At 47.4% G+C, this 21012-nt stretch overlaps 1 long non-coding RNA gene across 1 annotated transcript; it reads left to right on the top strand.

Annotated features, from left to right (window-relative positions):
- The first annotated feature begins 1148 nt into the window (after positions 1–1148).
- LOC149128745 (uncharacterized) lies at positions 1149–16449 on the top strand. The gene is made up of 2 exons (XR_016210203.1): positions 1149–1698; positions 16122–16449. It is a non-coding gene; the product is annotated as an uncharacterized LOC149128745 (long non-coding RNA).
- Positions 16450–21012: the final 4563 nt, after the last annotated feature.

Genomic DNA, 21012 nt, shown 5'->3' with positions numbered 1-21012 from the left:
GTTTTTGTTCCTCATTAAAACGTCTCTTTGCTTATTTATATATCACTTTGTGTCAGTAGGGACTCCTGAATTGCAAACTCCCCAGTGGGGCATATTGCTAACAATGGGTTATAGCCCCATCACTAATTACTGTCATGCTCAAATTGTGCCAGAATCGGCCTCCAGGAGTGTTTCAGGCTGGTGCCAGTCTCCTTCTTAGAGTACTTTCTTGCTTTCTGTCCCCACAGCGATCCCAGGCTCATTTTTTACTTTTCTTTTCTCAAGCCTAGAATCGGCCTGGTTTTTAGAAACCAGGACTAAGCACCGTTAACTTCAGGCACACAGAACTAGGGGATACCCGGGTGCATACCACAAATGCATAACCACATGTACACTTACGTTTCTATTCCTCCACCTGTATATCTCCTTTGCTAGTTTGTTTAATGAAAACCATGAGTTCACATTCCAACCCAACACAGGTTTCAGACCAGTTTCTATTAACAACAGGAAATGTTGCCCTATTATTATCCTTCATACATTTAGACAGGTGTCCTTGGACAGCTGCTCCCACACCCCATGCCAGTCTGCCTCTCTGCAGGGGCACCCCGTCCTGTCCCGGCCAGGGTCGGGACCAGCGGGCTCCGCCCAGCCCCCTCTCTGCCGCCTGAAACTGCTGGCCCCGCTCCCCAGCGAAGGACTTCTGCACTTGACCATACAAGGAAGGAAGTGAAGCGCCTGCACTATCAGAACCTGATGCTGATTTCGATTAAGAAGCCGTAAATGGTGACACCTCCCCCCGCCACAGCCCAGTGAGGACGAGCCTATACTGAGAGGAGAGGTCCGGCGGCCCCGTTCAGGCCCAGCCCTGTCCCTCTATCTGCCCAGGGCCTGCAAGGCCCCAAGCCCCTCCCACTGGTACCCAGCCCGTGGGCCTCCGCCGAAGGCTGCAGTTGGAGGCGGACAGCCCAGCCCCAGCTCTGGCCGGGCCTGATAGCACGCCCGGCGCCCACGGCCGCCCTATCAGTGATGCGCACGCGGACGCCCCTCCGGCGGGGAGGAGGCCGGAAGCGGGAGGAGGCGTTGTGCGCCCTCCCCCTCCCAGCCATGCGTGTGCACCCCACTTCCCACACCTCCCCCCCGGAGGCCGCCTTGCCTTTCAGACTTTTGTTTGTGAGGGAAAACGTTTTTGAGGGATTGTGAAGGGAGCAGAGAGGAGTGTCAGACACTGCAGGGCCGCCGCATCCTCTCGCGGAGACCACGCGGCCATGGAGCGCCAGGGGCCATTTCCTCCGAGCCGCGCTCAGCTGGGGCGACTTTGCCGTCCCGGGTGGGACGAGGGGAGCGAAGCACATCCCTGACCCTGCCCAGCCCGCCTCGACCACCACCCTCCCCGCACCGGCTCTCCTGTCTGAGGCGCCATGCTTTCCTGCACCAACTTATTCATGTGAACGGGACAGCTGTATACAAATCAAGGAAGAAACTATAAATTCAATACCGACGCATTGAAGGCTTGGATTCCAGCAGAACCCGAAAACTTCCTCTTCCTTCTCCCCCGCGGCATTTCTGTTGCGGCAGCGCCATCTTTTGGCACCTGACGTGACAACAGCTGAGCACTCGCCTCGCCCGGGCTTCAAGGCTGTCCCGGCCGCCTCCCGCCCAGGGCAGGAACGAATTCGTTGTGCGCTTAGGATGTGGTGGGCGCTGTGCCAAGTGCTGCAGGTACGAGTGCACGTGGCCACTGGCCTGTATGCTGCAGTGGTTCTTTTTTTTTATGATTTATTTATTTATTTTAAAGTCGGAGTTACCCAGAGAGAGGAGAGCAGAGAGAGAGAGAGAGGTCTTCCATCCGCTGGTTCACTCCCCAGTTGGCCGCAATGGCTGGAGCTCCTTCCAGGTCTCCCACGCGGGTGCAGGGGCCTAAGGACTTGTGCCATCTTCCACTGCCTTCCCACGCCATAGCAGAGAGTTGGATTGGAAGGGGAGCAGCCGGGTCTCAAACCACGCCCATATGGGATGCTGGCACTGCAGGCGGCAGCTTTACCCACCACCCCACAGTGCCAGCCCCTGCATTAGTTCTTAAACTTGGCACAAGTCGGAATCATCTACACAACGTTTTAAAAATCTGTTTTGCTTTTTTCATCTATTTGAATGATTGTGTGACAAAGGGAGGGAGGACGCAGAGGGAAGGGGGGGTGTCTTCCAGCCATTGGTTCACTCCCTAAAGGCCTACAGTTGCCAGGGCTGGGCAGGCTGAAGCCGGGAGCCAGGAACTCCATCCTGGTTTCCCACGTGGGTGGCAGGAACCCAAGCACTGGAACCATCATCTACCTCCTGGGAGCTGGATTGGAGGCAAGGAGGAGCCAAGACTTGAACTAGGCGATGGGATATGGGATGTTGGCATCACGAGTGGTGGCCTAACCCACTGCGTCATGATGCCAGCCCCAAGCTGTGGAACATTTTGAAATGCAGACTCCTGGGCTCTGTCCTGAGAATATCCTGAGTTGCTGGGGCTGGGGTAGGTATTAGGAGGCTGTGTCTGAGCAAAGTTCATAGGTGGTTCTGAAACAGGGAATCCACAAATCACATTTTCAGGAAAAAACTAAAGATGGAGACATAGAAAAAGGACTGTTATTACAGGGTAGTCTGATAAATGCCAGGGGCGGAGACAGAAAGGGACATCTAACGAGACTAAGGAATTGAGTGGAGAAGTTTCCTTGGAAGGGAAGATCCTAAAAATAAGAGTTGGCAAGAGGAGGAAGGGGAGCAGAGAGCACAGGGGACACAAAGGCAAGAGGGCAGGAAACTCCTTGGAACTTGCAAGAGTAGGGGAGGTAGAGCGAGGGAGGGTGTGGCCAGCATCAGAGAAGGGGGGCCTGGAACCCCTAACTGACTGTCTTCACAGCTCTGGGCAGTGCAGAAATTCTTCCACAGGGAGGGTGACTTTGCCAGATCTGCGTTTGAGGATGATCCCTTCTGGCAGCAGTGCTGAGGGTTCAGGCTCAACAGCACTTTGAGAAAGACATGGTGGTGGGAGCTAAGAAGGCAATAAAGGACAGGCCGCTGTGGTGCAGCCAGTTAAACCCATGTGGTCAAGGGTTCAAGTCCCGGCTGCTCTGCTGCTGCTTTTTTTTTTTTTTTTTTTTTTAATTTATTTGAGAGGTAAAGTTACAGACAGTGAGAAGGAGAGACAGAGAGAAATGTCTTCCATCTGCTGGCTCACTCCCCAAATGGCTGCAACGGCTGGAGCTGCGCCAATCCGAAGCCAGGAGCCAGGAGCTTCCTCTGGGTCTCCCGTGTGGGTGCAGGGGCCCAAGGACTTGGGCCATCTGCTACTGCTTTCCCACAGCAGAGAGCTGGATTGGAAGAGGAGCAGCTGGGACTAGAACCGGTGCCCATATGGGATGCCAGCGCCACAGCCAGAGGATTAACCTACTGCACCATGGCGCCAGCCCCTGCTCTGCTTCTGATCCAGCTCCATGCTGGGAGACCCAGAAGAAACTCCTGGCTCCTGGCTTCAGCTTGGCTCCTCCCGGTTGTTGTGTTCATTTGTGAACCACAGGATGGAAAATCTCTCCTTCTGTCTCTCCTCTGTCTCTGTAACTCTGCCTTTCAAATAAATAAATAAATAGGTGGCATTTCTGAGAGAGGTTAGAGAGGGACCACCCAGCTTAATGACTTAATCCACCCAGCTTAATGACTGATACATTGGCCAAGAGACAAGTGCAAGGGTCTTGCAGGGGACTCCAAGGGTTCTAGCTTGAGTGATCAGACGTTGTTTTCCAAGACAGGACACACAGAGCAAGGGGTATGCTTGGGGAGAGGAGTTCGGGGCAGAAAAATAAAAGGAAAAAAAGAATGGACCGGTTACTTTAATAAAATTGTCACTGCCCTCCTCTCATTTAGTGTGTGATCATTCTCTCTTAGCCCTGCTGGGCCTTGATTGTGTCATCTATAAATATGGATTACAATCGTATTTACCTCACTGGTTAGTTGTAAGGACTAAGTGAGTTAATTCATGCAGGTACTTTAAAAAGTACATAATAAGACTCAACAGATGTTGGCTTGTTTGCTGCCATGGTGCCAGCTGCTTGTGGTGCATCTGAACATTGTTCCCAATGCTTCACTCCCTCCGTGCTTTGGACTCTTGCATCCACAGCACCGGCCAAGGGACTTGGCAGGTCCTCCCACCAGGACAGAGCACATTAGGCATTGCTTGAGATGCCCATACACCATATTGGAGTGTCTGGGTCCACATCCCAGGTCCACTTCTGATTCCAGCTCCCTGCTAATGGACACCCTGGGAGGCAGCAGGTGATGTCTCAGGTAATTGATTCCCCAAAACCTAGGAAACCCAGATTGAGTTCCTGGCTCCTGACTTCAGCCTAGCACAACCCTGGTTGTTGCAGATATTTGAGGAGTGAACCAATGGATGGAAGACCTTTCTTTCGTTCTTTTTTAATGATTTATTTATCTGTTTGAAAGGCAGAGCTACAGAGAGACAGAGGCGGGGGGGGGGGGTTTCCATCCACTGGTTCACTCCCCAAATGGCTGCAACAGTTGGAGCTGGGCCTTTGTGAAGCCAGGAGCCAGGAGCTTCTTCCAGGTCTCCCACGTGGGTGCAGGGGCACAAGGACTTGGGCCATCCTCTGCTGCTTTCCCAGGCTATAGCAAAGAACTGGACCGGAAGTGGAGCAGCTGAGTCTCAAACCAGTGTCCATATGGGATGCTGGCACTGCAGGCAACAGCTTTAGATGCTATGCCACAGTGCTGGCCCCAGATCTTTTTCTGTCTCTGTCTCTCTGCCTTTCAAACAAATAATTGTAAATAAAATAAAATAAAATAAAATAAAATAAAATAAAATAAAATTTATCACTAGGTAACGCTATCTTGTATGCCTACATATTTGCTTTTTAATAGCAATCCTTAAAACCTTGAGCCAGAGCAGGGTGGAGAGGTGTGGATGAAGAAAGGAGAATGTCAATGTCAACTGCACAGTTTGCCTAAAGAGGTTTTCTGTACGGGCCTTGTGTTTACATGCTGATGGGATGCCCACATCATTAAGAGCTCTGAGGCAGGCTTGATCTCTATCTTCTGTTGAGACAAGAGAGAGTCAGAAATGTGAAGTGCTTGCCCAGGCTCGTGAGCTAGTTAGTGATTGAACCACAGCAGGTGAGGCTCTTCTGATTTTCACTTCACTTCTCTGCCAGCTCGTTCAGCTGTGCGTGAATAGTTGTTGAGGTAGAGGCTGGTGCATATTGACTGAAAGCAGTTACTGCATTTGCAAGAATTGTGCCTTTGCTTTTCTTTCTTGCTTTGCCTTAATATTTTTTGTCATAGCACTTTATTACTTAAGTGAACAAAAAGAAGATAGGAGGAAAGGAAAGAATATTAGCAGAAATAAAGGAACAGAAGGAGCCCCAGGATATGCCTGAAATTTTGCATATATTATCTTTCTAAAATTAGCTTTTCTTTTTTTTTTATTAGATAGAGTTAGACAGTGAGAGAGACAGAGAGAAACAGAGAGAAAGGTCTTCCTTCTGTTGGTTTACCCCAAATGGCCGCCATGGCCGGCACTATGCCGATCCGAAGCCAGGAGCCAGGTGCTTCTTTCTGGTCTCCCATGCAGGTGCAGGTGCCCAAGCACTTGGGCCATCCTCCACTGCCTTCCTGGGCCACGGCAGAGAGCTGGAGTGGAAAAGGAGCAACTGGGACTAGAACCCAGCGCCCATATGGAATGCCGGCGCCGCAGGCAGAGGATTAACCAAGCAAGCCACGGCGCCGGCCCCGTCAATTTTTTGAAAGATAGAGATAGACAGAGCTCTTCCATCCACTGGTTCTTTCCTCAAATGGCTGCAATGGCCAAGGCTGAGCCAAGCCATGGCTGGGAGATGAGAATTCAACTTAGGTCTCCCACGTGAGTGGCAGGAACCCAATCGCCCAAGCCACTGTCTCCTGCCTCCTAGGATCTGCATTAATAGGATACTGGAAATGGGGACTGAAACTAGTAATCAAATCCAGAAACTGTGATGTGGGATTCAGGTATCATACTCACTGTTGTGTACCTAATCTTATGTCTCCCAACAACCCCATAAAGTAGGCATTACCCTCCTCCTATTTCAGGAATGAGGGCAGTGAAGCTAAGGGAGGTTAATTATTTGCCTCAAGGTCTTTAGTGTGTGAGTAAACTTCCCCATGTGAAAGTGCTAGTCGTATCATCTAGGAAGTCCTTGAATTTCATTTTTAAAAATGAGACCTTGTTGGGTAGCTAACAAAGTCAAATCTACAAACCAGAGTACAGTTATCGAAGTCTAGTCTCCACCCTGTGCCTCAGTCCATTCATCTAGGAGGTAATCAGATGTCTTGTATTTGTTTATTTTCATTTTTCCTTCTATTTAAAAAAATCAACATATATTCATCTCATCTTTTTAGTTAAATGGTAGTACACTGCCTGTGTTTCCACAGCTTGCCTTCTGCACTAGAGATCATGCCATGACTATATACAAGTAGAGAGATTTTCCATTAGTTTTTACAGGGGCATAGTAATTCAGTATGTGAATGGACCCTGGTTGATTCAACCATGATGGATGATAGTTGGACTTTTGTGATTTATGCCACCCTGTCGCTCCCCCTCTTCGTGGAGGAACGACACAGGACCCTGCGCTGTTCTTTCGTCTGCTCGGCCCTCCCCGGGTTTGCTGCTGGTTCTTCCCGGGTTGGCTACTGTCCCTTCCACCTCTGTGGAAGGGCGGTTCCCCCTGGCCACTTTCCCTACTTCCGCAGGGGAGCGGCACACCGCCGGCCGGCTCTCTCAGGGGCTGCACAGGTGTTCCCTCAGATAGATGTTCCCCTTAGATGTTCCTGGTGCATGCCGTCTCTCTCCTCCTTTATAGTCCTCCTCCGCCAATCCCAACTCGGCTGCCCACACACCGAGTACGCTGCTCTCCTCCAATCAGGAGCAGGATCAGCTCCTGGAGGTCAGCACTCAAGTTGGCAAGAGGCAGCTGCGTAGAAGCTGTTTTCTCCTCTCCCAGCGCCATATTGTGGGAGAGCAGATGCATAGAATAAATCTTAATTCCAGTAACTTAGTCCAGTCCGGGTTGCTCCCCACACCACCCCACTCTTTTGTTATTGCAAATAGTGTTGACTAAATAACTTTGCCTACATGTCTTTTTGTATTTTTACTAAGTATCTTTTTTTTTACAGGCAGAGTGGACAGTGAGAGAGAGAGACAGAGAGAAAGGTCTTCCTTTGCCATTGGTTCACCCTCCAATGGCCGCCGTGGCCTGCGTGCTGCGGCCGGCGCACCGCGCTGATCCGATGGCAGGAGCCAGGTGCTTCTCCTGGTCTCCCATGGGGTGCAGGGCCCAAGTACTTGGGCCATCCTCCACTGCACTCCCGGGCCACAGCAGAGAGCTGGCCTGGAAGAGGAGCAACCGGGACAGAATCCGGCGCCCCGACCGGGACTAGAACCCGGTGTGCCGGTGCCGCAGGCAGAGGATTAGCCTAGTGAGCCGCGGCGCCGGCCATATTTTTACTAAGTATCTTTGAAATAGGTCCCTAAAAGTGGGATTTCTGGATTGGTAGATAAGTACACACATAATTTTGCTAGATTGCCAAATTTCTTTCCCTGTGGATTGTACCCCCCCCCTTTTTTTTATGATTTATTTATTTATTTGAAAGTCAGAATGAGAGAGGGGTGGGGGGAGAGATATCTTCCATCCACTGGTTCACTCCCCAAATGGCTATAACAGCCAAGGTTGGACCAGGTCAAAGCCAAGATCCAGGAGCTTCTTCTGGATAGCCCACAAAGCTGCATTAAATTGGAGCTGTGTCGGAAGTGGTTCAGCCAGGACTCGAACTGGCGCCCATATGGGATGCCAATGCTGCAGGCAGCCACTTAACCTGCTGTACCACAGTGCTGCAGACTGTACCATTTTTTGCATTCCCAACCAGCAAAATGTAAGTCCTCCTGTTTCCTCACTGCCTTGGCAACACATTACATTTTCAAGCATTTCACTTTTTTATTGATCTGATAGTTTAAAAATAGTATCTAAGGATAGTTTTCATTTGCATTTATTTTTTTGTAAATATAACTGAACATCTTTTCATGTAATTGAAGGTCTTTTATTTATATTTCTCTTATTGTGTGTGTACTGTTTATAACTCTGGCCTATTTTCCAAGGGTAATTTTCCTTTTCTTCCACATCCTTAGAAATACCTCATATTTTAGAGATATTTGTAGCAGGGTTTAAATTGGTATGGTGGGAGTATTTATACCATGGAATTTGGCAAATACTATAACTGCTTCTCCCAGCCCTCGATCTATCACTGGCATTAAATCTTTGTATGTAAAATAAATTGTAGGGGCTGATGCTGTGGTGCAGTGGGTTAAAGCCCCAGCCTGCAATGCTGGCAACCCATGTGGGCGCTGGTTCAAGTCCTGGCTGCTCCTTTTCCGATGCAGCTCTCTTCTATGGCCTGGGAAAGCAGTAGAAGAAGGCCCAAGTCCTTGGGCCTCTGCACCCACATGGGAGACCTGCAAGAAGCTCCTGGCTCCTGGCTTTGGATCAGCTCAGCTCTGGCCATTGCGGTCGTTTGAGGAGTGAACCAGCGGAATGGAAGACCTCTCTCTCTCTGGCTCTACCTCTCTCTCTAACTCTGTCTTTCAAAGAAATAAAATAATTCTTTAAAAAAAAAAACACCATAAATTGTGAATATTGTTCCTGATTTGTTGTCGTTTTATTTTGCTAAGGATGTGTTCGGCTATGCAAATATTTTGTTGTTGTTTTGTATAGTCCAGATTTTGGTCCTTTGTTTTACTGCTTTATTTCTTTATTGCTTCTGGATTTTAAGTTAGAATTAGAAAAATTTCCCTAATTCCCTGATTTTTATGAATTAATTTTATAAGTTAATAAATCATATAAGTTTATAAGGAAATTTTGGGGCTAGTGTTGTGACATACTGGGTGAAGCCTGTTACACTGTATCTCATGTGGGCATCACTTTGTGTCCTGGGTATTCCACTTCTGATCCAGCTCTCTGCTAATGCACCTGGGAAAATAGCAGAAGATGGCCCAAGTGTTTGGACCCCTGCCATTCATGTGGGAGACCCAGAGGAAGCTCTTGGCTCCTGGCTTTGGCCATTGCAGCCATCTGGGCAGTGAACCAGCAAATGGAAGATCTCTGTGTATTTCTCCTTCTGTCTCTGTAATTCTGATTTTCAAAATAAATAATCTCTTTTAAAAAACAAAAACCTTTATAAAGACTTAAGTGAATATGAAAATCTCTGTTAAGAAAATAAATTTTATCATATTTTCTTCTTTTTTTTCTTAAGTTAGTTTATTTGAAAGGCAAGTGGGGTGTGGAGAGAAAGAATGATTGAGAGAATCTTCCATCTGCTCGTTCACTCCCCAGACCCTCACAATGGACAACTGAGTCAGGCAAAAGCCAGAAGCCAGGAACTCCATCTGGGTCTCCCACATGGCGGGAACTCAAGGATGTGGGCCATCACCTGCTACATCCCAGGATGCACATTAGCAGGAAGCTGGATCTGAGGCAGAGATGAGCCTTGATTCCAGGCAAATCAACACAGGATGTGGATACCTCAAGGTGCAGCTTATCCCACTGCACCACAACACCAGCCCCCAAAATTCCCATCTTTGATCCATTGGAATTCTTCTCAGAGTGGAGAAAGAGACAGGATTGTACTTTCTTCCAGTGGAAGAATGACTGCCCCAGGCATTTCATAGATTCTCAGGTCCAGATTCCTGGTGGGGCCCTCCCATCACAGAATCAGTATACCATGGACTTGAGGGCAGAGTAGTTTCCTGGCTCTCTGCCCAGGGCTGGCTCGGGACTCTGCCCCCTGCATTCCAGTGCAGGGTTCTCAGCTCCTTAACTAAAGCTAAATTGCTCCCGTGTCACTTGGGCCACTGCTCTGGAGTGTACAAGTGGTAAACCTTGGTAGCATCCATATGGTGTTGATTCTACACAATCACAGAACCTAAGAGCTGTAGAGGCACAGCTTCCTCCACCTGGATTTCCAAGGATGTTGTAGATAACCCTAGGGCTCAGACACTGGTCCCAGGAACAGAGCCAGCACAGAAAGTACCCCCAAGGGTAGTGCCCAGTGGAGCCATGGGAGTGGGGCTGCCCCTTCATTCTGTAGAGCCACCTGTGGGCAACACCAGCCTGGGAGAGCCACAGGCATCCAACTCCACCCCATGAGAGTGGCATGTATGCCTAGCAATGCCAAGGGGGCAGGCAGCCAGGCGCCTCCAGGGGCCAGCCCTGCCACTTTGCATCTACATAGGTGAAGACACAGAGTCAAAGACTATTCTTAAGTGCTAGGATCTAATGTTTGTTCTGTAGGCTTTGGACTTACTGAGGTATGGTTAGCTCTTTCTTGCTTTCTGTTTCTTCCTTTTGGAATGGGAATGTCTATCCTGTGTCTCAGCAGTGGATTTTGGAAGCATAACTTGCTGAATGTTCACAAGTCACAGCTGGAAGGAAGGTTGGTGCCAAAAAAAAGTTAAGACTCTTGAGGCTATTGGGCTGCAATGAATGCATTTTGTATGAGAAGAACATACATTTGGCGAGCTCAGGGGTGGAATATTGCAGTTCACGTGTTTGTGGAATTTAGTTGGAATTATGTGTTGTTGGAATTTAGTTGCCGTTGTGATGATGTTGAGAAAGTAGTTGGGCCACTCTCAAGGGTGACTTTAATGTCTTAATAAAGGGGCTTTGAGGCATGGGTGCACGCTGTCTCTGTCTCTCACTCTCTCTCTCTTTCCTTCTGCCACATGATGATGCAGCAGGAAGGCCACTGCCAGATGCTGGCGCCTTGATCTTGGACTTCTCAGCCTCCAGAAGCCAATAAGCTTGCTTTTATAATAAATAACTGTCTCAAGTATTTTGTTAGCAGCACAAAATGAACTAACACGAGTGCTAATACTGTCTTCTTATCACACAGGCTTTCCAATGTTGTAATAACTGGTAGGGCTAGTCCCTCTTCATTGTTTTTTTGTTTGTTTGTTTGTTTTTTTAGGATTTTTTCAGATATTCTTTTCTTTTCTTCAGATCTTCTCACATTTTTACCTTAGATCCTCAGGGTCACAGCAGATGCATGGTAATTACAACACAATTCTCCTGTTAATGTGATACTAACACAAAGAGAACAGATTCAGTACAGTTAGACACAGTTCTAAGAACATGATGATACGTCCTTCCTCCCACTCTTTCTCCCTTCCCCTCCCAGATATTCTTGCTTATTTATCCTTTAAAGAATGTTTTGATAAAATGTTCTTAACTCTAAGGCTCCTTCTTTTGTTGCTTTTGCAAAATGTTAAAAAAAAATGGGCCTCCTAGTTTCTGATTTTTTTTTTTTAAGATTTATTTATTTATTTGAGAGGTAGAGTTACAGACAGAGAGAGGCACAAAGAGAAAGACCTCCCATCCGCTGCGTCACTCCCCAAATGGCCGCAACTGCCAGAGCTGGGCCGATCTGGAGCCAGGAGCCGGCAGCTGCTTTCAGGCCTCCCACGCCAGACAGGAACCGGCATTCATGTGGGATGCTAGTGTCGCAGGCGGAGGCTTAACCTACTATGCCACAGCAGCAGCCCCAGTTTCTGAGTTTTGCCTCCTCTGTTCTGTCTCCTCCACCTCCCACTTTTCTCTACTTCTCTCTCTTTTCTCCCCAACACCCTGATTGTGGATCATTTGAATTCTATTGCTGGGAATTTCTCCTCAGATAAGAATTTCCTGCGTTTCATTCAGCATTTTTTTTTTTTTTGAAATCATTAATTCAGTTGCTGAGTAGATATGGGATTTGGGGCAAAACTACTCTTGTGTTTTCTTTTTGTTTGTACATTGTAAATGAAAAACAATCTATTTCATAGGGGTTTTTCTTAGACTTAGGAATAATTTCAGTCAGTTCTCAGCCCTATTTGTCAGCAGAATCTGATGTACTGTGTCACTGCCTTCTGAAACACTTTCATTTTTTAAAAATATTATTTATTTATTTGAAAGGCAGAGTTACAGAGAGGCAGAGATAGAGAGAGAGAGAAAGGTCTTCCATCCACTGTTCACTCCCCAAATGGCCACAATGGCCGGAGCTGTGCCAGTCCAAAACCAGGAGCCAGGAACTTCTTCAAGATCCCCCATGTGGGTACGGGGACCCAAGGTCTTGGGCCATCTTCCACTGCTTTCCCAGGCCACAGCAGAGAGCTGGATCGGAAGTGGAGCAGCCGGGACTCAAACATGCACCGATATGGGATGGTAGCGCTGCAGGCGGTGGCTTTACCCACTGTGCCACAGTGCTGGCTTCTGAAACACTTTCTTTAATTGACTTCGATGAGCCTCTAACTGATGCCCTCCTTCCCTGGATCCTTCTGTGTGTCTTCCTTACTTCTCAGCTCCCAAATATTGGAGGACCCTGGAACTTAGACTTCACACTTCTATCTAAATTCACACCCTGAGTTTATACAGTCTTAGGCATTTAAATGCACTGACAATTCCCAAAGTTATGCCTTCAGCCTGGACCTCCACTGTGGCCTCAGCTTTCATACTTTCACCTGCTTCCCCATCATCTCCCTCTCGATGTCCACCAGACATCTCAAGCTTGGCTTATCCAAAAATAACTTTAATATTGCCTTCCCTCCAAACATGCATTTCTCTTACAGCCTTCCCAACCTCAGTTAGTGACAATTCTACTTTTCTAGTTAGTAGCTCAGGAAAAATAGCTTTCTCTACTCTCATCGTTCAGAGATTCCCGTTGAGTTCATGTTCAAAATACATTCAGGAAGAGGGCACCTGTGTGGGAGACCAGCACAGCACAAGTGCTGGAGTCTCAAGAGGTAAGGAAGATGTCTTCATGTGGAATAGTGCAGTGTGGCTTGGGGCTTTGGAGTTTGAGCAAGGTGAGGGGGGTGTTCACCAGTGTCAGCAGCCAGGCTTGTGAGGTCAGAACCCAGTAGTGAGAGGATGAGCATCCCGAAGTGATCCAGCATAGAGTGTCAGAGCCCAGCAAAGTGTCCACGTGCTGGGATGGTGTAAATGGTCAAGCATGGGGTCTTGCAACCAACATGAGATGATGGAAGATTGGCTATACACAGGCAATTTAGCATAGTGATTATGCACAGGATGCTGTATCATAAATAAGGTGATTTATCATGTTGTACACAGGGCGATTTACCATGTAAACACATGGAGGCCATGAGAGTCAGTGTCTCTTAATCAGAGACAATAATTTAAAATCCAGCAGCAGTGTGTTACCATGTGTTACCATATACTCACCATAGGTGAGTATATAATAACATGATGGGGGGCTGGCGCTGTGGCACAGTGGGTTGATGCCCTGGCCTGAAGCGCCAGCATCCCATATCCCATATGGGTGCTGGTTCAAGGCCCGGCTACTCCTCTTCCAATCCAGCTCTCTTCTATGGCCTGGGAGAGCAGCGGAAGATGACCCAGGTCCTTGGGCCCCTGCACCCGTATGGGACACCTGGGGGAGGCTCCTGGCTCCTAGCTTTGGATCGGCATAGCTCCTGCAGTTGCGGCCAATTGGGGAGTGAACCAGCAGATGGAAGACCTCTCTCTCTGCCTCTCCTCTCTCTGTGTAACTCTTTCAAATAAATAAATAAATCTTTAAAAAAAAAGATTAAAAAAAAAGAGAAAATGATGGAACTTCAAAAAGTTAGTGGAAAAATCAAAAGATAACTTTGGGGGCTAGTGTTGTGGCATACCAGGTAAAGCCTCTGCCTGTGATGCTGGCATCCTATATGGATGTCAGTTCGAGTCCCAGCTGCTCTGTTTCCAATCCTGCTCCCTGCTAATGTGCCTGGGAAAGCAGCAGAGGATGCTTAAGTACTTGGGCTCCTGTACTCAAGTGGAAACCTAGAAGAAGCTCCTGGGTCCCAGGTTTGGACTGGCCCAGCTCCGGCAGTTATGGCCATTTGGGGAGTGAACCATTAGATGGAAGATCTCTCTGTGTCTCTCCCTCAGTCTCTGTAACTCTGCCTTTAAGTCAATCAATCATTTTTTTAAAAGGTAATTTATTTTGGCTGGTGCCATGGCTCAATAGGCTAATCCTCCGCCTTGCAGCGCCGGCACACCAGGTTCTAGTCCTGGTCAGGGCTCCGGATTCTGTCCCAGTTGCCCCTCTTCCAGGCCAGCTCTCTGCTGTGGCCAGGGAGTGCAGTGAGGATGGCCCAAGTGCTTGGGCCCTGCACCCCATGGGAGACCAGGAGAAGCACCTGGCTCCTGCCTTCAGATCAGCGTGGTGTGCCGGCCGCAGCGTGCCGGCCACGGCAGCCATTGGAGGGTGAACCAACAGCAAAGGAAGACCTTTCTCTGTCTCTCTCTCTCTCACTGTCCACTCTGCCTGTTAAAAAAAAAAAGTAATTTATTTTAGTACAAAAAAGTTTTTGAAATCCATTCATAGTTCTTTCATAATATGCAATTTCCATGAACTTTTTGAAGATCTTATGGTGAAGATCATTACATGAGAAGCTGTGACTCAATAGTAATGGGATTGAGATCAGAAAAGAAACCTGGAAAGGAGAAAATAAAAACAGATCATAGAGTGTTAGATCAGAATTTAAGGCATCAGTGTTAACTCATAATTTTCAATAATACATAAATAGATACAATAATAAATACATATTCATAGATACAGCATGTGAATGCAAATGAATGTTTAAATTTATTTACATATTCCTTTGCTCTGTTCTGCCATTTCAACGTATTTCTGGGTCTTGGAAGTGCAAGGTGAGGCTGGATCTTATTATATCAGAAAGTAAAGAAGGGGGCCAGTGCTGTGGCACAACGGGTTAACACCCTGGCCTGAAGCACTGGCATCCCATATGGGCACTGGTTCAAGACCTAGCTGCTCCACTTCTAATCCAGCTCTCTGCTATGGCCTGGGAAATCAATAGAAGATGGCCCAAGTACTTGGACCCCTGTACCTGCAAGAGAGACCCGGAAGAAGCTCCTGGCTCCTGGCTTCAGATCGGCACAGCTCTGGCCATTGCAGCCAATTGGGGAGTGAACCATTGGTTGGAAGACCTCTCTCTTTTTCTCTGCCTCTCCTCTCTGTGTAACTCTGACTTTCAAATAAATAAATAAATCCTTAAAAAAAAAAGTAAAGAAGTATACAGAGGGGGCCGGTGCTGTGGCGTAGCGGGTAAAGCTGCCACCCGCATTGCTGGCATTGCGTACTGGTGCCAGTTCGAGTCCCGGCTGCTCCACTTCTAATCCAGCTCTCTGCTATGGCCTGGGAAAGCAGTGGAAGATGGCTCAAGTGCTTGGGCCCCTGCAGCCACATGGGAGACCCATAAAAAGCTCCTGGCTCTTGGCTTCAGATTGGTGCAGCTCTGGCTGTTGTGGCCATCTGGGGAGTGAACCAGTGAATGGAAATTTCCCTCAGCCTCTACCTCTCTGTAACACTGGCTTCCAAATAAACAAATAAATCTTTAAAAAAAGTACACAGAAAATCATGGGGACCTGCCAAAGGGCAGATGCTAGCTTATAGGAGATCCCATTGGCCAAATATGAAGTGATTTGTGCATCAAAATGAATAATAAAGACAGTGGATTTATGACCCATTTAATAAAGCAGGAAACCATACAAACAAATAGAAGAAAAAGGATTGAATTAGAAGTGTGTTGGAGGATGAAGTACTAGCAAAGTCTCAAATTACCTTCCCACAGTATACTTACACAAAGAACCATTTTACTGTGGAGAAACTCATTGGACAACAACTTGACGGGTGATCAAAGTTAATACCATCAATACTGCAACATACTGAAATCGTATGCTACCTGAGGATAGGCAGCATGAACACAGCACACATCTTTGATGTTCGCCACCAAAAATGCAGACGTTGATAGAACCACTAGGGAACACTCGTCAAACTCAAATGGAGGGTGTTTTACAAAATAACTTTCCTCTAATCCTCAGCAGTGTCAAGATCGTAAAAGTTAAGGAGAGACTACGGAGCTATTCCAGATTGAAAAAGAATAAATATTTGACAACCAAATGCAATGTGTGATCTTGATATTAATAGAACACTGGTGAAAATGGAATGGAGTCTGAGATTATATAGGTGGTAGTGTTCTTTTTCTGATTTTAACAACCGTATTGCAGAGGCCGGCGCTGTGGCATAGTGGGTAAAGCTGCCGCCTGCAGTACCAGCATCCCATATGAATGCCGATTTGAGTCCTGGCTGCTCTACTTCCCATCCAACTCTCTGCTATGGCCTGGGAAAGCAATAAAAGATGGCCCAAGTCCCTGGGCCCCTGCATCCACGCGGGAGACTGGAAGAAACTCCTGGCTCCTGGCTTCAGATCAGCCCAGCTTTAGCAGTTGCAGCCATTTGGGGAACGAACCAGCAAATGGAAGACCTCTCTCTGTCTCTCCCTCTCACCATATGTAACTCTACCTCTCAAATAAATAAAATCTTTTTTTAAAAAAATTATTGTAGTTATGCAAAAAGTGCCATTGTTTGTAAAAAAAAATAGACATCAAAGCATCTCAAATGGTTCAGGGGAAAAGATTCTTTTCTGGTATTTAGAACTTTTCTGTAAGTTTGAGATTATTTCTGGAAATGAATATATGTATTCAGAATCCACCCAGCTCCCACTATCAGTACTACTTTCACACAAGCCCAAGCCATCGTCTGTTGCTTGCATTATTGGTTAAACCCACTAAAATCACTTTATTTTCTCCCACAACTTCTGTGAGGCAGGAATCCAGGAGCCCTCAGCTGAGTAGTCTGACTTCACATGCCTCATGCAGGTGCAGCCAGTGGGCTGGAGTCAGAACACTGAAAGTGTGAAGCACACTACTCTCTTCACGTGGTCTCAGGACCTCCAAGTTGCTTTCTCCACGTGGGCAAATTTGGACCTCCTGACAGCATGGCAGCCACAGGGCAGTCAGATTCCCTGTGTAGCAGCTGCAGGCCTCTCAGGTGCTGGTGCTGGTGAACAAACCAATGGCCACGCTGTCTTTTACCATCTAACTATGGAGTTGTGTGGTGTTGCTTCAGCCACATTCAATTGGTCCAGTCACAAAAGTCCATGCATTTTAAAGGAGGAAGGGACACAAATCCCACCTCAATTGGGGTTACATGTCAAAGTCACATATAAGAAGAGTGCATGGACTCCAAGGTGGTGCTGTGGCCTTCTTGGGACAATACTATTTCCACAATGCCTGGCAAGGCCCGATGAGACTGGGACCCCCAACACCTTCCTCAGCTGTCTTGTGATTTGCCTTCTCCTCTCTGCTCCAGGCATGCTGGCTTTTTTTTTTTTTAAAACTGTTTTCTGATAAGTGCTCTTTGCTCACTCTCTCTCTGTCAAACATCCTATCTCCCAAACCCACCATTTCTAAATAGCTTGCTGTCAGATTTCCTTTAGGTCTTGAATTTTTTTTTTTTTTTTTTTAACAGGCAGAGTGGACAGTGAGAGAGAGAGACAGAGAGAAAGGTCTTCATTTGCTGTTGGTTCACCCTCCAATGGCCGCCGCGGCTGGCGCACTGCAGCCGGCGCACTGTGCTGATCCGAAGCCAGGAGCCAGGTGCTTCTCCTGGTCTCCCATGGGGTGCAGGGCCCAAGGACTTGGGCCGTCCTCCACTGCACTCCTGGGCCATAGCAGAGAGCTGGCCTGGAAGAGGGGCAACCGGGACAGAATCCGGCGTCCCGACCGGGACTAGAACCCGGTGTGCCGGTGCCGCTAGGCAGAGGATTAGCCTATTGAGCCACAGCACCGGCCCTAGGTCTTGAATTGTCCACCTTTCTAACAACTCTTTTGGCAACATGCTGATCTTCACCCCCACCTCACTTTTCCCTGCTATTTTTTTCCATGTCACCTAGAACATTTTATATTTCTATTTATGTTTTTGCATCTTTTCTCTCTCCCCACTGGAATGTCATACCTGTTACAGCAAGGGCACTGCTTTGTTCAGTGTTGGAACTGATGTCTTCAGCCAACGGCTGCCGAGCACCTGAGACCTGCCAGTACCTGAGAGAGCCTGGAAGTAGATCTTCCCCAAGGTGCGACCAGAGATGACCACAGCCCCAGCCAATACCTGATGGCAGTATCATGGGGAACTGTGAACCAGAGGCACCTGGCTAAGCTGAGCCCAAATTCCTTACCCATGGAAAATGCGAGAAAACAAGTATTACTGTTTTAAGCTACCAGGTTTTGGGATAGTTTGTTACACAGAATTGGTAATAGAGTTCTGTGGTAGATGGTTATAATAGTTCTTAGAGAATCTTACCTCTCTACATCCATGCCCTTGTGTAGTCTCCTCACCCACTGACTTGAGGCTTGGCTGCGTTACTTGCTTTGGCCAATGGAACGTAACAAAGTCTGAGACAAGAAGGGGCTTAAGACATACTTGCTCCTGGATATTGTTCTCTGGAAGTTCTGAGACCCCTGGAATCTGCAGACCTGAGACAGAAGGCCAGGTGGAGAGTGACCCAGCTATGCGTAGCTTCCAGCCGTTCCAGCCGAGCTGCCTTTCAGAGAACCCACGTGGCCAGCTGGAGAGTGGTTCGGCACGTGTTGTTAAACCACAGAGGTTTGGAGTGGCTTTTTACAGTAGTACATAACTGATGCACTTTCCTTCTCTTTTTAGTCTCCCCTTGCTGGTTCTTTTCTGATCTCTTTACCTCACTGCCATCCTGGTCAAAGGCTTCTCAGACATTCTGCCTTCTAGTCTTTCCTTCTCATTTACCTAACTCCCGGTGAACAAGTATAGACACACTTCATGTGCTTTGTGGGACCACGGTGTATCCACTTGCTAGGGCTGATGTAACAAATTATCACAAACTGAGAGGCTTAAGGCGATCCAGGGTTGCTCTTCTGCCATTCTGCAGGCTGCAGATCCAAAATCAAGGTGTCTGCAGGATTTTACTCTCTCTGAAAGGGTTTGGGGGGAGAGTCAAATTTCATGTTTTTCTCTTGGATTCTTGTGTTCCAGTGCCAGCATTCTTTGGTGTTCCTTATCTTGCAAATATACAACTCCATATTGCATTAAGCACTGACCATACTCCCGCGTGTCCTCATTTTAGGTCGCTTTGTCTGTAACGACCCTAATTCCTAATGAGAACACCTTCTGAGGTACCAGAAAATCCCAGGACTGCAACATTTCTTCTGGGATGACATGATTCAACCCATGACACATGTCCACGGTCACCGTTCCCCAAATGTACATTTTGGAGTGCTTATATATTCTAATCCTCAAAGTTACAAACAGTAATTCTCAGTTTTTAATCAATAAATGTTTACTGAGGGCATACCGCATGCATTTGGGATTTATTTGACTCAAACTAACCTGTAATAACACTTGGTCACATATATTTTGGGCAGCTGTCCTAGTCTGCCACAACAGAGTAACCAAGACCAAGTCATTTATAATGAGCTGAGCTGTATTTGGCTCATGGTTCTGGGGCCTGGGAAGTCCAAGAGCGTGGCATTGGCACTGGCGTCTGGTGAGATACTTTGTGCTGCATCACCCTATGGCAGAAGGGTAAGCAAGCACGCGTGAGAACGAGAGAGAGGAAAGTGGGTCCAACTCGTCTTTTTTTATAATTGACTCCTGCAATAATCTACACATGATGGGGGGTCCCTCATGACCTTATCACTTTTTTTTTTTTTTTTTGAAGATTTATTTCTTTGGAAGGCAGAGTTACAGAGAGGCAGAAGCAGAGAGAGAGGCAGGGAAACAGAAGTCTTCTATCCACTGGTTTACTCCCCAAATGGCTGCAACAGTGTGAGCTAGGCTTATCCAAAGCCAGGAGCCAGGAGCTTCTTCCAGGTCTTCCACATGGGTGCAGGCGATCAAGGACTTGGGCCATCTTCTACTACTTTCCCAGGCCAAAGCAGAGAGCTGAGTTGGAAATGGAACAGCCGGGACTTGAACTGGCGCACATAAGGGATGCTGGCACTGCAGATGGCAGGTTCACCTGCTACACCAAAGTGCCAGCCCCGACCTAATCACTTCTTAAATGTCCCACCTCTTCATACCATCACCATAGCAATCAAGTTCCACCATGAGTTTTGGAGAAGATATTCAAAACCTAGCAGCATTTCTTGCTCCATAGAAATTAGGATCTAATTTAAGCTGAACTCAGTGTCATTTCCATTGGAGCAAGTTAAGCAGTGAAGAACAAACCCACACAAATGCCTTTGTACAAGGAAATAAATGACTGTGCTAGGCACAGCTGCCAGGAGATTTCCCAACTTGGCAGTGACTTACTCATTTGTAATCAACAATCCTCAGCAAAGCCCGAGTATGCTGGAGTTTTGTGGGCCTGTTGACATGACCACAACACTCAGCTTTCCTTGTGCTCCTACCCTCCTCAGCCCCGTTTTTGTTTGTTTGAAACTTTGTTTTTCCCAAGCCAAGTTTCCTGAGGGTTTTCTTGCAGATTCTTTTGGGGCTGAAACCTCAAGCATTCCCAGTTTTGGAGACTGGAATTGCTTTTCCACACCTCCGGGTTTTCCAGCATTGCATAACTTGTACTTGTGCAGACATATATATTCTCTCTGTTCTGTTTCTTAAGTTCCCGCATCCTTTCATTTATGTTGTTTATTTAACCCATTCCTTTGCGTACCTTTGGCTATGTTGATGTCTTGTCTAACTGTGTGAATTGAATGATTGATTCACGCATTCCTCTGGATTCCTAATGAATATGTATGAGCTATGAATTTTCTTTCCAAGGGCAAGGATGCCCACCTGTTGAAATTCCCCTACCCATTCACTTGGCTCAGTTTGTTCCCTGAGCAAGCCTTCCTTTCCCACATCTCTGAAATAATTTCTGTCTTTGAAACTGAAAGCAGTTTGAGACCACTCATTTGGCAGCATTGGGGAGGGTGGCACTGTCTTGATTTTCACAGGCTTTCTTTCTCCCTTAGCAGTATCCCAGCACAAAGGAATGGTGATCAACACACAGCTCTTACTGGACACTCAGCCTGCGGCTGGCATTGTACTAAGTATTCTATATACATTCTTTGAACCACTGCACGCTTA

Source organism: Oryctolagus cuniculus, chromosome 1, assembly GCF_051225735.1.
Source record: "Oryctolagus cuniculus isolate XC-2025 breed Fujian yellow rabbit chromosome 1, ASM5122573v1, whole genome shotgun sequence".
In the NCBI taxonomy this organism is placed as follows: domain Eukaryota; kingdom Metazoa; phylum Chordata; class Mammalia; order Lagomorpha; family Leporidae; genus Oryctolagus; species Oryctolagus cuniculus.
The sequence above is the reverse complement of the archived record's forward strand: the minus strand, read 5'-3'. Positions and strand labels throughout refer to the sequence as shown.